This window comes from Phoca vitulina, unplaced genomic scaffold, assembly GCF_004348235.1.
Source record: "Phoca vitulina isolate PV1807 unplaced genomic scaffold, GSC_HSeal_1.0 scaffold18, whole genome shotgun sequence".
NCBI classification, from domain to species: domain Eukaryota; kingdom Metazoa; phylum Chordata; class Mammalia; order Carnivora; family Phocidae; genus Phoca; species Phoca vitulina.
The window spans coordinates 840,748-853,202 of NW_022589721.1; positions in this window are offsets into that span (position 1 = coordinate 840,748).

Genomic DNA, 12,455 nt, shown 5'->3' on the forward strand with positions numbered 1-12,455 from the left:
GGCAGCGCCTTCCCTCCGCCCGCCTCCCCCTGGACAGTACCGCCGCCCGCCGCGCCCCCCTCCCCTGCCTCGCGCGGGGTCTCCCTCCTCGCCGCCGCCGACCCCCCTCCCCGCTGCGACCCGGCGGGCAGCCTCTCGCGGGTGGGCTGGACTGCGGGAGTGCAGGGGGGCCAGGCGGAGGCGCGCGGTTTGCAGGTGCAGTGGACGCCCCGCCTGTCCGGGTGCGGCCGCCGGCCTTATCGCCATGGTGCCCCCTTAGTCCCCCCCGTGGCCCAGGGTTCTAGCCAGGCTGCGCGCGTACTTTCCAAGGGGTGGAGAGGAGAGGGGAGTCTGGGGTCTCTGAAGCAGTGAAGTTCAAGGGAACCTTGGAAGGACAGGCCCACAAGGTGGGAGGGGGCTGTTCTTGCCTAACCCATGTTTTCTCTACCCAGAGCCTTCTGTGAACTGTCGAGGGATGGCTTAACAAAAAACTCGGGAGGAGGACAGCCCCACTGCAGAATGTGTCCAAAGCTTCCATCTCAACTGCCGACGATGAGAAGCAAATGTCTTGTCAATTCATTCCACCCATCTTTATAAATGGTTGCCGACACATGTTCCTGTCTTGCTGTTTTGGCCACGCATGACCTCTCAAAAAGCCACTGTTAATTTCTTGTACTTGTCAACCCCAGTGACATTGCCAGAACCCGTAGAAGGTCTCAATAGCAGCTCAAATTCATTGATTAAAAATCTTGCTGTTTAAAAATAACAGAAAGGCACCATGTCAAGGTGTAAAGGCATCATGACTTGTCCATGCTTGTTACAATGATTACAAAATCTTCTAATATGACTGGTTATAGAAATGACAGTTACCTTGAGGTCCAAAGAACCACCCACTCTGATGGGAAAATCAAGCAAAAGGTTCAGCTAACCAAAACCATTCTTTTAGTTTCGCCTTTAATTTCCACACCATTTACTCATTGAGGCAATGCTTGAAAAACAAAAGTTATCTGAGAGGCCATTAAACCATTACTGGATACTAAAACCTTTTCTTGAATTGAATTAGCAGATTAGCCCAGTGGCTTGCCTCCCTAGATACAAATTGGAGTCACCTAGGAAGTTGGATTTTTGTTTTGTTTTTTATTATTAGGCTTGTGCCCCAGCCCCCACCCCCACGCCCACCAGGAGATTCTGATTTAACTGGTCGGGGAAAGGTCTGAGCAGGCATTGAAAAACTCAGATGCCCCTAAGGCATTAAAAAGAAGTGACAAAGAAATAATTTAGGCTGGGCGTACAAGGGCAAATGAGGGAAGGCGTCATACCCTGAAGAGGGCAGTCTCATTTTTCCACGTGGGAAATGCAGATCCGGTGTGGTCCTCGAGTTGGATTTTTTTTCATTTTGTTTTTTCCGGAGAAGCCAGAAATCCATGTTTACTGTGAGCTCTTCTCATGTTAAAATGTTGGTTACTAAGTTTTAAAATCTTTTAAATGCTCTATAGGCCAAGAAAGAAGAGTTTGTAGGTCAAAAGGGGCCCCCAGGTCATCAGTTTGTCAGCTGTTCTGGGCTCCTGGCTTGCAGACTGCCGGAAGAACCCGGGTTGGTTGAGGGCAGTGGTGGGAAGGCCGAAGTGCTTGGAGACAAGGGTGTCTCTGAGATAGTGACTTAAAACCCCCTTGATTTTTTAATTTTGTTTTAATGATCTCCGCTTTTTAAAAAGCTCCTTTGAGATACACCATTCATATAGCGTACAATTCACCCATTTAAAATATACGATTTAATGGTTTTTAGTGTACTCACTGGTTGTACAACTACCACCACAATCAATTTTTAGAACTGATTTTGATCACCCCAAAAAGAAATGCTATGCCTATTAGCACTCATTCTCTTCTTTCTCCCAAGCCCCAGCCCCTGGCAGCTGCTAATCTACTTTCTATAGATTTTTATATAGGTTTTCTATAGATTTATCTACTTTTTATAGATTTGCCGATTATGACTCGTTTCTTTCACTTAGCATAATGTTTTCAAGGTTCATCCATGTCATTAGTACTTTATTCCTTTTTAGGGACAAATAATATCCAATGGTATGGATATAGTACCACATTTTGCTCATCCATTTATCAGTTGATGGATATTTGGGCTGTTTCCACTTGGTGGTGGTTATGAATAATGCTGCTATGAATATTCATGTATAGGTTTTTATGTAGATGCGTGTTTTTATTTTTCTGGAATGTATATCTAGCACTAGGTTTGCTGAGTCACATGGTAACTCTATGTTTAACATTTTAAGGAACTGCCACTCTGTTTCCCAAAATAGCAGCACCATTTTATAGTCTCACCAGCCATGTATGAGGGTTCCAGTTTATCCACGTCCTTGCCAACACTTGTTATTTGCCATTTTTTAAGTTATACCATCCTAGTGGGTGTGAAGTGGTATCTCATTGTAGTTCTGATTTGCATTTTCCTAATGGCTAATGATGTGCCTTTTAAAGATTCATGTACAGTAAAATTTTAAAGGAACAGCTCTGCAAATTTTGATAAATGTATGGTACTATCACTCCAAAAGTGTTGTTACCCCTTGTAGTTAAGCCTTCCCCTTAACCCTAACCTCTGGCCACCAGTGATGCATTCTTTGCCTCTGCAGTTATGTCTTTTCAAGAATGTCACATCAATGAAATCATATGATCTGTAGCCTCTGAAGTCTGGTTTCCTTCAGTTAGCATAATGCAAGTGAGAGTCATCTGAGTTATGGAGTACATCTGTGGTTTATTCCTTTTATTGTATGAATGTGGTACAGGTCGTTTATTCATTCACCAGTTGAAGGAAGTTTAGGTTTTTTCCAGTTTGGGACAATCATGAATAGAACTACAGTAATATTGGCCTACAGGTTTTTGTGTGAATGCAAGTTATCATTTCACTTAGGTAAATACATAGGCCTGGGATTGTTGGATCCTGTGATAAATGTGTTTACCAATTTAAGAAACTGCCCATTATATGGTGCACCTGAAACTGTATAATGTTATATGTCAGTTATACCTCAATAAAAAAGAAAAAGAAAAGAGACTGCCAAACTGCTTTTGAAATAGTACTCCCAACAGCAATATATGAGCATTCCAGTTGTTTTGCATCCATTCCAGGACTTGACATTGCTAGGTTTTTTTGCTTTGCTTTGTTTCAAGTCATTTTATTTTTTTTTAAGATTTTATTTATTTATTTGACAGAGAGATAGAGAACACAAGCAGGCGGAGCGGCAGGCAGAGGGAGAGGGGGAAGCAGGCTTCCCGCAGAGCAGGGAGCCCAATGCGGGACTCGATCCCAGGACCCTGGGATCATGACCTGAGCTAAAGGCAGCACTTAACCAACTGAGCCACACATGTTGCAAGTCATTTTAAATGGTGTATAATAGTTTTAATTTGTATTTCCCTAATAACTAATGATGTTGAGCATTTTTTATGTGCTTATATGTCATCTATTTAATTCCATTGAAATGTTATTTTAAAATTTTTCTTATTTCTTAATGGTTCATTTGCTTGCTTATTGTTGAGTTTTAAGTGTCATTTATATATACTGGATAAAACCCCTTGTCAGTTACGTGATTTGCAAATATTTTTCTCCTTATATAAGGTATGTCTTTTCATTCTCTTACCATGGTCCTTCACAAAGCAGAAGTTTTGATTTTGATGAAATCTAATTTATCAATTTTTCCTTTATGTATTATCCTCATGGTACCATATCTAACTCTACCTAATCCCATGTCACATAGGTCATCTCCTAAAAGTTTTATAGTTTTACATTTTATATTTAGGTCTATCATCCACTTTGAGTTCAGTTTTGCATAAGGTACAAGGTATGGACTAAGGTTCTTTTTGTTCATGGATATCCAATTACTCCAACAGCACTTATTGAAAAGACTATTTTCTCCATTTAATCATCTTGCCCCTTTGTCAAAAATCAATTGACCCTATTTGTGTGGATGTATTTCTAGACTCACTATTCTGTTACAATGATCTATGTGTCTGTCCTTTTGCCATTACCACACTGTCTTGATTACTACAGGTTTCTAATGAGTCTTGAAATCAAGTGGGGCAAGTCTTCCAACTTTGTTCTACTTTTTCAATATTATCTTGACTGTTCTAGTTCCTTTTCCTTTCCACATACACTTCAGAATCATCTTGTCAATATCTACAAAATTTCTACTGATATTTTGTGATGGCACCGAATCTATGGACCAATTCGGGGAGGATTAGCATTGTAACAATGTTCAGTTTTATAATCCACGAACATGATAAATATCTCCATTTAAATTATCTTCAATTTCTTTCATCAGCATTTTGTAGTTTTGAACATAAAGATCCTGCACATTTTTGTTAGTCTTATAACTATGTATTTTTTTTAACTAGGTGCTTTTGAAAATGTAAATTTCAGTTCCCAATTATCGATGGCTTGTACATAGAAATATGACTGATTTTTGTGTATTAACTTATAACCTGTGACCTTGATAAACTAACTCACTAGTTCTAGGAAATTTTTGTGGATTCCTTGGGATTTTCTATGAAGACAGTCATGGCACTGGTGAATAGAGTTTTAGATCTTCTTTTCCAATCTAAGTATCTTTTGTTTATTTTTCTTGTCTTACTGCACTTGCTAGAATCTCCAGTTCTCTGTTGAATGGAAGTGGCAGCAGATGACATCCTTGGCTTGTTCCTGATCTTAAGGGGAAAGTATTCAGTCTGATTAGGAGGGTACTTTGAGTTGTCTCCCTTGGAGGGAGTAAAGGATGTATTTTAGATTCTGTATTCTTTAAAAGCACCCACCATACCCACTCCTCAGGTGATTCTGATGTCCAGATAAATTTGAAGACGTATAGTCTAGAAGATAACTTTACTCCCTTCTCACTCTTAAATTCCATGAGACCAGTTCCTTTATTTAATGACAAATATTTACTCTGTGTTTTCTATATGCCAGGCACAATTTTAGGCCCCTATATACAGAAACTAAAGCTCAGTATGTGCTCTCACCAACCTTAAAGTCTAGTGGGAGAGACACACATAAGCCTGTGTTACAATGCAATGTAAATGCTCTGTGCACTCACTTTACTTGCTCTTAATTCTCTAGATCCTTGAAGAAGGAGGGACGTCTGCCTACTTAGTTCTTACTGAAGCCACTATGCCGTAGATCAAAGCTATATTCCTCATAGCCACCTAAATGCCGATCTTTTCTGGATTTTGCCCACAGAGCTTTCCTCTTGGTTATGGAGTCTCAGAATGTGTGGACTCTCTTTGAGACAAGTTGAGCCTGTCATCTTAAGTAAGATTTAAAAATTTCTCCTCAGATTTCTTTTTTCCCCTCTTCAATGTACAAGCTCTATAAAATGAACTTATTTCTTTTAAAGGTCTCTTTCTTCATCTCCAATCGGGGATGATCATATCCTCACACCTCACATGTAGATCATGTTTTTTCCCTCCTACATGTGTATTTAATAATATAGTCTTCATTTAATTATAGCTCATGCCCACTAGCTAAGGATATGCTGACATACTCCACCAAAAATCACAACATCACTGTGGGAGCTTGAGGAGAGAAAAGTTTTTGTTCAAATGGATTATCTTCTGCTGCTCACACAGTACAACTCTTGATCTCCAAAATACATCTATGGAAAAGCAGACTAGTAACTTTTGATGGTGGTAGCTGACTATCAGTTATTTTCTAAATGTCCTCATTAATCACGATTTTCTAAAATACTTTTCATCATTTGGTACATTTAATAATAATAATTTTGCTTAATCCAAAAGGGTTTCATAGAAGACAAAGAGTAAGAAGTCCCCAAAGTTTGAAGAAAATGTTATAGGAGAAAATTATGCAATTGAGAAAACTTTATGCATTCATTTTTCTTATGGTTAGGAAAAGACTCATTTTTCACAATTAATGGTAACACACTTTAATCCAGTCATTTATTGGGAAGTCTCTTTAGTGCCAAGCATGAGGGGGTTACAAAGATATATAAGCTAGTTTCCCTATCATCAGGAAACTCTGTTTAATAGAGGAAAAAGACACATAAACAAATGGTGACATTGCAATGTTGGGTACGTTATGGTCAGGGAAGGACAGGCTTCTATGGGAGTTCAGAAGAGAGATCTCTAATCCAGACCCACAGTGAGCAAGCACACCTAAATTCTAAAACAAAACTGGCTAACATTCATTGTTTGCTATGTCCTAGGGACTCTTAAGTGTATGACACATATCAGCACATTTAATCTTCACCAAATGCCCACCATTACCCCATTATCAAATGAGGCTTTTTGAAAAATTAGTGACTTGCCCAATGCTACACAGCTCTGAAGACGCTTGGTTAGAATCCAGAATAAGGTCATTACACACAATAATGGCCCCTCAAAGATGTCCATGTCCTAACTCCCAGGATCTGGGTATTTTACTCTACATGGCAAAGGGGAACTAAAGTTTCAGATGGAATTAGATTGTTGACCCATTGGCCTTAGATAGGGAGATTATGCTAGATTATCCAGTGGGCCAATGCAATCCCAAGGGTCCTTAGAAGTAGAAGAGGAAGGCAGAATAAGAGATGGTGGGGGGTGGGAGGTAAGGATATGAACTATAGAAAACAGAAAGAGATGCAGCATTGCTGGTTTCAAAGATGAAGAAAGGGATCCCAGAGTCAAGAAATGTGGTCAGCTTCTAGAGACTAAAAAAGGCAAGGAAACATTTTCTTCTAGAGCCTCCAGAAAGGAAAACAGCATGCTGACCCCTTGATTTCAACCCAATGAGACCCATTTCAGACTTTGGAACTCCAGAACTATAACATAATAGATTTGCATTTTTTAAACCACAAGTCTGTGGTAATTTATTACAACAGTAATAGGAAACCAATACATACACCCAACTCTTTCTCATTTCAAAGCACAAGGTCTTGATTCCAGAACCCTCTTCTGAGTTCTAAGTTGGAAGACTGTAAGCCAGTATTTTTGCATGTAGAGTTTAAAATATTTTGTCCTGAATCCCTTACCTATAGATCCTATGAGCCATACATAGATATATTTGCAAAGTATGTTTATGATTATGTTGAAGGCCAAGACTGTATCATGAACATGTTTAAAGAAATGGAAACAGAGAAAATTATATCTACATATACAGGTAGAAAAAGTTGTCTGCTGGGTACTGGGGCAGTATATGAAATTTTAAGAGTGAATTAAAATAAATGGAGTGGCTGTAAAATGTTCTGAACTGCATTCAAAAAGATAATTATTAAATTCAAAGTATGCTTAGCATTTTTATGTTACATTCTGCCTCTGACAGGGTTGGGTATTCCAAATAATTTCTTTCAAATCAAAAGGAGAATCAATGCTCCCTTCTTACCCTGTGATTCAAATACCAATGTCTTCACAGACCACATCTTTTATTTCCATTTAAAAAGCACCCCTACCCAAACCCTTATCCTCCAGAGGGGTGATCAAGAAATATTTCATTTTCCCTTGCGTGGTGTTAAGAACTTTTACGTCCAAAATGATTCAGAAATACTGCTATTGATTAATCCTTACATGGTTTTAGAGGTTGAATTCCTGCTATAGCAAATTCCAGGGTAATTATAATGGTATGATGATAAGACTCATCCATCTAGGAGCCCATTTGTTTCAAGAAATTCTTTTTTGTTTTTTTAAAGATCTTATTTATTTATTGGAGACAGAGAGAGCATGAGGGGGGGAGGGTCAGAGGGAGAGGGAGAAGCAGACTCCCCATTGAGCAGGGAGCCCAATTTGGGGCTCAATCCGAGGACCCTGAGATCATGACCTGAGCTGAAGGCAGATGCTTAACCGGTTGAGCCACCCAGACTCCCTGTTTCAAGAAATTCTAATAAAACAATTTGGAGTTCAGTGACAACGGGATTTGATCAATATTTTCATGTCTTTGTGAAAAGTATGGAGGTCAAACTGATGACCTGACACAGAGATACAAAATTTGGGATTAAAGATCATGATATTTCCAGGATTCTCTTATCCCATCAAACGACACGATCTCTACTGCTGGTGCTGCCATTCATACCAAAATGTCTTAGTTTCTGGTTCTGGTACATTAAGAAGTGCAGTAGTGGATTCATGCCCATGAAGTCCATCCACACCATCACCCAGAAGCAGCTTAATAAAACACTGGAAGGGCCTGCTGAAGACTCAGTTATGGCACCAACAACACTGAATGGGTAAGGCAAGATGCAGTTATGCTTTAAGTTAACAACCAAGATAAAGCAATGTTTCCTCAATAAGCAGAATATACAAGAGGTAGAGATGAGAGTAGCTTCTCTCACTATTGCACTTAACAATTCCCTTCAGAATTTTTGCTTCCCCTGCAACTTTGAACTCTGTTGGTTTGGAGGTCTTGGTTCTTACGAGAGAAATGTTTCCATCCTGAGACACAACAAAAGTTCCATTGAAATGGAAGCTGAAATGTTTGGCCATTCCGGGTTCCTTGTGCTTCTGAACCAATAGGCAAAGAATAGGACCACCTTCTGGCTGGCATGACTAATCCCCACTACCAAAGGTGAATAGATTGCTACACAATGAGGGTGAGGAGGATTCTATCTGGAACCCGAGGAGTTCTCTGAGGTCCTTCTTGATTTTTTTTATTTTTTTAAAGATTTTATTTATTTATTTGTCAGAGAGGGAGGGAGGGAGAGAGGTAGAGCACACACAAGCAGGGGGAGCAGCAGGGAGAGGGCGAAGCAGGCTCCCCACTGAGCAGGGAGCCCAATGCGGGGCTCCATCCCAGGACCCCAGGATCATGACCTGAGCTGAAGGCAGACACTTAACCGACTGAGCCACCCAGGTGTCCCCTATGAGGTGCTTCTTAATACTCATATATCCAAGAATAAAAGATAATGAAAATTTACAAAAAAAAAAAAAATTCAGGGCTACTGAGGATGCAGACCCTTTGGGAATGAAAGTTTGAGTCACCCTTTCAAGTAAATAACTCCAATCAACCGAGATTCTGGCTAAGGACAAAGAAAACATGGAAGAGTAGGGGGAGAAGGAAGGCCAACAGCTTCTTGTGGCCATTTATAGACATGAGGACTCTAACAGGCATATTTCCTTCCTCGCTTGTTGTGTGTATCTGTATATATTTGTGTACATATGTGGGTGTGTATACCTACTAATATAGGTAATAACATAATATCTACTATACTAGTACATATGCTAGTTATTAGTTAATTATTAGGATGTGTGTGTGTATGGGTATTTGTAATCCCCTCTCCTCCTCTCCTTTCCCTTATTATTATATACGAAGATTGACGGTGTTAATTAACTTTGTGATTCACCTTTAGGTAGAAAAATACTCAGCACTGCGACTGTATTTCAGAAGTAATTAGTGTAGCCTAGAGATATCTACCATGATTGTCTCATAAAGATGGATTCAATAACTTTTGAAATTTTTTATTTCTTCCTTTTGAGGAGAAGATGAGAAATGTTTTTAGTTGTACAAAAACTAGTTGCCCTTTGTTAGGTGAAAGCATAAAGAAATCTTTGTTAGCGTTTAAAATGTGTAGAAAGGTGGTTATGAATGCTGAGTAGCTAAAGAGATGAACTCTGTCAGTCATTAAATTTTTGTGTATTCTGCTCTCATTGGGTGGAATGTTCTAGAAATGTCAATTTTATCTAGTCAATAGTGTCATTTGGGACCTCTATATCCTTGATGAATTTCTGCCTACTTGTTTATTCTATTAATTACAAGAGGAGTGTTGAAGTAGAGTATAGAGAATGGGTTAAAATTGAGAGACAATAGTTTAATAACTGACACAGTTTATCCCTTGGCTACTCTCTTCTCTATGCTAAAGAAAGAGAGAGGTTTGAAAAAAAGGAGGGAGTCAAGACCTTCCAATGCTCCAGAGAGATTAAGTAAGATGAAGCCCATGAAGAGCTCATTTGTCCCGAGGCCTTCTAGTGAAGTGGGTAAAGGCAGAAGTTGGATTGTATTAGATTGAGAACTAAACAAAAGGTGAGAAATTAATGGAAAGTGGGTATCGACTAAACTTTGGAGGGTGTTAGCAGCAAAGTGAAGAAGATAGAGGTTGGAAAAGCAAAGGGACTAACCTTTGCCAAGAGTTTCCTGTGGACTAAGAGGTTTGCTACGTTCTGTGTGTACTTTATTTTATTGCATCCTGACAACAGCCCAATGCGGTATTATTGTCCCCATTTTATAGATGGACAGAGTAAGGCTTAGAAAGATTAAGAAACTTGCTAAAAGTCACACAATTAGGTGGGGCGCCTGGTGGCTCAGTCAATTAAGTGTCTGCCTTTAGCTCAGGTCATGATCCCAGGGTTCTGGGATCGAGCCCCGCGTCAGGCTCCCTGCTCAGCAGAGAGTCTGTTTCTCCCTTTCTCTCTCCCTCTGCCTCTCCCCTGCTCATGCTCTCTCTCTCTCTCTCAAATAAATAAAAATAAAAATCTTTAAAAGTCACACAGGGCACTAGTTTGATGAACAAGCTGCATGGACGCATTAGCACACATGGACTGTTTTGGCGGCTCAGCATCTACCACCCCCTCTGGTAACAATCTTGAATTGCAATAGGGAAACTGCACGTTCTCTACTTTCATCCCATAGACTTCATTCAGGTAACCCAGGAGCGGGCGTGTGGCCTAAGCCTCAATCAACACAGCACGTATCACTCGCATTGTCTTTGCAATCATTTTTGGAAAATAACCCAAGGACTGGCATGAATGGAGAAATGACCCAAACCCTTCAAAATCTAAGCCTATAGACACAATTCTGGAATTTTCACTTGAACTATCAGGAAAGCAGCTACTCTTTTTGGAGGGAAGATTAGAACTGAGAAGCAGTTCTGAGTTCTACAGTCATCTTGCCTGCCCCCGACGCCCCGCCCCCATTAGAAGAGAGCCTAGCAGAGAATGAAACCAACATTGCAGAAATCAGAGCAGTGGGCGCCTGGGTGGCTCAGTTGGTTAAGCGACTGCCTTCGGCTCAGGTCATGATCCTGGAGTCCCGGGATCGAGTCCCACATCGGGCTCCCTGCTCAGCAGGGAGTCTGCTTCTCTCTCTCCCGCTCCCCCCTCTTGTGCTCTCTCTCACTCTCTCTCTCAAATAAATAAATAAAATCTTAAAAAAAAAAAAAAAAAGAAATCAGAGCAGTGAAGATGGACAGAAACCAGGTCCTGGTGACATTATCTGAGCCACTGAATCCAGCTGCCCCTTGACTAGACAACCCTAGATCTTCAGCAGTCTTCACCAATTCCCCTTCTAGTTCAGTCGATTATAACTGATTTCCTGTCTCAACCTCGACTTCTACCCAAAAGAATCCTAATGGATATAAGGTTTCTCTCTCTGGATAGGGATGACTTGAACACATTTGTAGGTGGAAAGGAGGCTAGTTGAGAAGAAAATTATTTAGGAGATTATAACATAAGAGAAGTGAGTAACAGAGTTTATTTATTTAACTGAGGTAATACACGTCATCCTATATTTTATTCCTGTTATATGTACACCCCCATTGCTATGGAGAGAAAGTGCCTCTGAGACAAAGTAGGAACTCAATATCCCAAAGAATGATTATATGCCATCCCATGTATTTATATGGCCGGCTCCTACTCTGCCTTCAAGAATCAGCTCAGTGGTGTCAAACTCTAAAATGGTGTCCCCTTAATTTTTCCTCAGCCCTCTCCCACCCCCAAACTAAATTAAGGGCCTCTCTTTGACATTTCATAATGTCTCCTGCAAATGGGGATCAGAGTCCTTTGAACAACCACCACGTGGTCACTTGATTGCTAGAACTCTGAAGGGCACCCGCTGACTGGTAAGCTCCATTAAACCATGAGGGAGGCAGGGTGGAGAGAGAAGCAAGACCTGGGAAGAAACGAGGTAACTCCTACCCTCTCAGACACCTTCTCTTTTCAGCCCTGCGTATGCTAATGAAAGAGTCTGTGATTTACGGCTCTGATATAATGAAAAGCATTAGAACAGACTCACTTTTGTGTAATGTCTACAGGGTGTTTTATTAACAGCCTTTGTGGTCTGGCTACACTTATCAAGCTTTGAAGCTGAAGGGAAAATACATTGCACGTAATTTACATAAAGTTAGAGGCTTAGGAAAAACCGTTTCCATCTGACTGCAGGCCGTATTGTGGAAGGACAGAAGCAGGCGAGCACATGTCATGAGTTTACTCTTAGGCTCCCCGTGTATTTCAGGGGGAAAAAAGCCTCCAACGTTTCTGAGTTCTTACTTTTACCTGGTATGCTGCTGAAATTGAAAACTGACTAGAGAAGGCAGGGATCCGTGCCTTTCTTTGTCTGTGGGTTGCCCTTTCAACAAATCCCCTGACATTTCCACTAGACTGAAGAGAGATGGCACAAAATGCACGTGGCCACGGCAGGACAATGGTGGGATGCAGGCAAAAGCTTTTCCTGGACCATCATAGAATTACACTGAGTAAATTTGAAAACTATCTGTTTTTTTTTTCCAGCT